The following is a 6,000-nucleotide window of genomic DNA, read 5'->3' as shown; positions in this document are numbered from 1 at the left end:
ACTAGGCTATGCCATCTTATTCAGACAAGTGAAGTTGAGGCTGATGGTTCTATGGTGGCATCCTTGATTCTCACTTGTGAAAACTTATCTCAATTTCTAGCCAACATATACATTTGCATCTGTCTACTACACTCTTTTAATTACATAATAAAAATAAAACAGTTTAATTTTAAATGATGTGACTTGATTTTCTTATCCAAAGTAAAGGCTGAACATGTATAGGATTGCCATCTGGAGCATCCATAGGGAAAAAAAGTTAGATTTTGAGACTGAAGCCTTCGATTGCATGGCCCAGAATAGACTGGTAGCTGGAATGAGTTAAGAAAAAGAGGGGAAAGAAAATTCTGTAGTAATTTTCTGTAATAAAATCTGTATTTGTAGTGGTCTGACAGTTTTTACAATGGTTGAACTGTGATTTGTACTCCGTCTTGTGGTGTTAGCAACTTAGATTTAAGAGCCATAGCAGTAAAACATGACCTTATTTTTTGAGGCATTTAGTATATTTTAAAAGTTGATGATACATTTCTGGTAATAGTGGCTAGAATATTTAAATTAACCTTCCTTCTGAAAACAAATAAGTGTTGGATAAAATACAGAAAACGTATTCTTAAACACATTAAGGTGATGATTAGACGATAAAGAATCACCAGGTCTAAAGTAAGGAAAAACAGGAAGCCAGAGACATACAAGAATAGAAGCCACATTTTTTGCTAAGGGCACTTCCTGATCCTGCAAATTTGGTGTGACAGCCTCCTGTGGCTAATAGAGCAGAAATAAAAGATCAGGCTCTGCATAAGTTGGGGTGTCTACCAGAAACGCATTCCTATCAAAAGCTAGGACCCCAAATGGCTATAATCTTAGGATGAAGGTGAACTAGAAATGAAACATCCCCTCTGTAATACAATTAACTTTAGAACATCTTTCACACATTTTACTTGGTTTAAGCTTGTTCTAGGCTGGGAGTGTTCCCAGGTGCCTGGCAGGAAAGCCTTCATTGTAAGTCTCAAATTATTACAAAACTGTTTTTTCAGATACAACATGTAGCACATATTCAAAGATAATGAAAACAAAGAAACTAGATCTATGCATGAGAACCAGCAGACACATCAGGCAACAGAAACTGACCCTTGAAATAATAGAGATATTGGAGTTATCATAAAGACTGTAAACAATGATGTCTACATTGTTCATGAAACAAGTGAAAAATATGAAAATACTATAACTCAGAAAGATACCTGCACCCCCCATGTTCACTGCAGCATTATTTACAATAGCCAAGATATGGAAACAACATAAGTGTCCATCAACAAATTAATGGATAAAGAAAATTCAGTGCACGCACACGCGCACGCACACACACACACACACACACACAGAGGAATATTACTCAGCCATAAAAAAGAATGAAATCTTGCCATTTGCAACAACATGGATAGACCTTGAGGACATTATGCTAAGTGAAATAAGTCAGACAGAGGAAGACACATACTATGTGATTTCACTTCTATGTAGAATCTTAATAGAAAAAAACCCGGAGCTTATAGTTACAGAGAACAGATTGGTGGTTGCCAGAGGTAGAGAGTGGGGGGTGGGCAAAATGGGTGAAGGGAGTCAAAAGGCACAGACTTCCAATTATAAAATAAGTCATGGGGATGTAACATATAGCATGGCAACTACAGTTAATTGTACTGTATTGCATATCTGAAAGTTGCTAAGAGAGTAAATCTTAAAATTTCTCATCATAAGAAAAAAAATTCTGTGATCAATGTTAATTAGACATTGTGGTGATCATTTTGCAACATATAAAAATATTGAGTCATTATGTTGTACACCTGAAACTAATATAATGTTGTATATCTCTTATACCTCAATAGAAAATTTTGTTTTAATTGAAAATTTGGAAGAATTTTGCCTATTGGGGAGTTTTCTTAGCTTCAACTAAACATTCAGAATCACAAGACTTTCATAGGCCACACATGGCACCAGTCTACTCAGAAAGATAAAAGATAAGAACTACAGCTTCCTGGCAGGGCAATCTCAGGCATTATTCTTCTGTGGAAGTAGTCCTTGCAGCAGTCTGCACTGCCACCCAGGAGATACTATCTTGGTTCTCTGCCCCTCACGTTCCATTCCAGGACAGATGAAGAGTGAGGTGTAAGGGAAAAAGATATAGTGGAGCCACCCTGGCTTTGAAACTCCAGGTCCCAGGAACCAATATCTCTTGCAAAAACTTCACAGTGTAAGCAGATAGGGTGGGGGGTGGGGGGGTCCCTGGAGAAAGAAAACCAGGCATGGCTTTCTTGACATAATAGAAGCCATTTTTGGCCTAAGCCATTTTGTGATCTAAGCCTGGCCACACTGCTTGCCCTTGAACAGGTCTCAGTAATAATGATCTTAAGGGAACAAAAGAACAAACTGTTATCAAGCAAGAGAAGTAACAATAGCAAAGATAATAAATCATTTGTAAAGACTCCCAGTTCTGTTTCTATGGTAAAGACTAGCCTGAAGCACTTTCTTGAGCAGATTTGCAGAATTTAACACTCCCTACCACCCCCCACCCCCCAAGCTCAACCACCAGTTCAACAGGAACCTAAGGGATGATGAGGTTGGCCTTTTCAGACCCTCCTGACTTCAATAAACTAAAGCTTGGATCCTGTTGAATGCCCAACCCCCTTTATGAATATGCATGTACCCTTAGCTTAAAACTTCCCCAATTTTGCTGTCTTGGGAGGGGAGACACTGCTTTGGGAAGGATCCCTGGTATTCTCCTTACTTGCTGCAAGCAACAAACCATTCCTTCTCTCAGTCTTTAGCTCGGTTGTCTTTTGACTCAGCACTCACCAAGAGGTGAACCCAGTTTTCAGGTAACAATAACGTAGTTTCCAGTGTCCATGCAAGGTTTATGCAAGTTACAAGAGTCACTGCATTCAAGGAAGCTCAAAGTATACCTTCTCGCCAGATGCTTATTTTTCCAAGTCCAGGTGTCAATCAGGAGTCTTTTTTTTATCGTGCAATGTATTTTAGTAATATAGTTGATATTTCACCCCAAGATTCCAGGAAAACAGACCTAGAAGGTTAATTAAAGGTCAAATTGTCATGCAGAAGGGGAAACATTTTGTTTTTTTATTAGTTTAACATTTTAACCACAAAATGGAAATTATAAAAAGTGACAAAACGGACTTAGAGAAGAGTCAAACAGAAATTCTAAAATGATAAACCCATCCAAATGAGAATAAGCTAAAGCTATTTATTCAGAACTTGCTATAGCAAAGGTGTCAGCCACCATCCTTTAGGTTTAGTAGAAACTCAAAGGCAAGCAGAAGACTGGGAAAGCTTTATGGAAAAAAGGGAAGGCTTCAGGTATGCTGTGATTGGAGGCTGCTGGCATGGGGAAGCTGTAGGCAGGCTAACAGCTTCCAGCATCCAGCTGTAGAAGCAGGATGTCCTATATGACTGGTTAAAGGTACATTTTTGGCCTTCTCTGGTTGGTCCTAAGTTAGAAGCAGGGACAAAAATTAAAGGTATTAATCAAGTCCTGGCCATTTGGGACTGATTATTACAAGGGTTTTTGTTTGGCTTCCTGGATTGTTTGCTGAGAAAATGGTTGACTTTCTACAACTCTGACTTATAGATAGTAGGTTGACTTCCTGGGCTGGTTAGTGTAGATAATGGGTCGGTTTTCTAGGCTGGTTACTACAAATTGTGGGTCAGAGTTCTACTTTTATTTGTTATCTGGCTATTGTCCATTTGCATATTCAGTCTCTGATCTAGAACTTACTAAAATCATGCTTTTATCCCCATCACTCCCCTGCAACTGCTCTTGTCAAGGTCACCAATGACTAATTTTGCTAAATCCAGTGGTCAATTCTTACCTTCATTTATGTATCTATCAACATTTATCTAATCTATCAACAACAGTTGATCCTTCCCTCTTCCTGGAAACGTTTTCTTCACTTGGTAGAAAAAAAAAGAAATTCTGAAACAAAATAACTAAAATTTAAAACTTAGTGGAAGAATTTAACAGGAGAGCAATCATAGCTGAAAAGAGAATTAGTACAGTGGTAGATCGGGAAGAAGAAAAAATTAAAAATGTAGAACAAGAAGGAAAAAAGTAATATTAAACATAAGTGAAAAAATAGCAAATAGAGTGAGAAGGTCTACCTTAGTTTTTAGTTAGTCTCAGAAGTAGAAGAGAGAGAAAACAGGGTAAATATTAGAAGAAGTAATGTTTGAGACAACATGAAACACACAAACCAACAGATTCTAGAAGGCCAACCAATTCCATACAAGGTAAATAAAGGGACATCAATACTAGAGCGATCACACTAAAATTGCAGAAAATCAAAAACAAAGACAAAAATTATACAAACACCCAGAGAAAAAAGAGAGGTTACATTAAAATCAGCAGCAATTAGACTATTGACTGACTTTTGAAAAGCAAAAATCAAATGCAAATATCTTCAATGTTCTGATAGTAACTGTTTCTAGACTCCTATACTTAATAAAAATAGTCTTCAGTAATTAAAGAAAAATAAAGACTGTTTCAGAGAAAAGAAGCTGAAACAGCTCTTCACCAGGGACCCATACAGAAGAAATCTCTAAACGATGCTTCTCAAGCAGAAGGAAAATGATTCCACATGGAAAGACAGACACAAAAAAAGAGAAAGATAACAGTAAATACATAGATAAATCTAAATTAACATTGGCCATATAAAAATACATAAAAAGTCTTATGGGGTTTAAAAATGCTTAGAACTATAACAAATGATAACAGCATATACGTAGAGTGAGACTAAATATAATAAAAGTATCCCAAGGTCTTTACACTGTTCAGTATGACAGTAAGGGTCATAATTATTACTATGCTTGATAAACTAAGGATTAAGATTGTAATTTTTAAACTAATCACAAAAAGGATAGAAACGAAGTGAAATACAATTAAAAATTTAGAAGGAAAAAATTGAAGCAAAGTATATATAAAACAATAAAAAACATAATATTGTAATAGTTTAAAAGATAACCAATTAAAAAAAACCCAAGAGAGAAACAGAAACACAGAACAAAGAGGACGAATAGAAAAAGATAAAGCTGATAGATTTTAAATTAATTATATTAACAATTACATAAATATAAGGAGATCAAGTTATACAGTAAAAAATAAATATTGCTAGGCTGGATTTAAAAATTAACTATATGCTGTATTCGAGAGATACACTGAAACTATGAAGTGACAGAAAGGTTGAAAACAAAAGGAGAAAAAACAAGCTTTATTGAAAATATTAACCAAAAAGTAGCTACATTAATAGACTTTAAAGCAAAAAACATGATTTCAGAATATGTCTCTTGTGGAATACAACCATCCATTTCTAATTGCCTTTTATGCTAACTGGTTATTATGGGTAATGACATATAAATTAATCTCCATGAGTCATTTTGTTAGACAAAGAACTTTGATATTTTCTTCTTCACCCTCCAACTATAAAGGCATAATAAACTAATAAATCTTTAAAGATAACCTTATCTTTAAAATTTGTGTATGTAATTACAGTCATCTTATAATTTAGGATGATTCCCATGCCACAGCAGGCCCTCAGAATTTCTTCCCTAGGCAAATCTTAGGTTATTAACTGTCCAGGCTCAGGGGAGACTGTAGGGAAAAACCCAGGATGACACTGTCTCTGGCATGCAGATGGATGGATGGCAGTGCCAGTGCCAAACTCCTTGCCTGCTCTTGTCCAGCTTCCTGCTGCTCTTTCGTCTCTGCCTCCCATAGTAAATCAAATGCTCATTTATGTGGCTTCTCTGAGGCCAACTGCTTCACTTATCACTGGGCCAACAGCAGGAGGTATTTGGACCAGAATAGTCTTCCACCACCCCACCGAACTTCAAACATTATCCCTTCCTCCCTCTTAATTTTGTCTCTTCAGAACACCAAAACTGGTGAGGACAATTTCCCCATCCTTATTGTTTGGCTAACCCCTAAATTCCTGTGTTTCCTAT

The sequence above is a fragment of the Aethalodelphis obliquidens genome, unplaced genomic scaffold (assembly GCF_003676395.1).
Source record: "Aethalodelphis obliquidens isolate GAN/ISIS:26980383/991018 unplaced genomic scaffold, ASM367639v1 scaffold116, whole genome shotgun sequence".
Classification (NCBI taxonomy): Eukaryota; Metazoa; Chordata; class Mammalia; order Artiodactyla; family Delphinidae; genus Aethalodelphis; species Aethalodelphis obliquidens.
The sequence above is the reverse complement of the archived record's forward strand: the minus strand, read 5'-3'. Positions refer to the sequence as shown.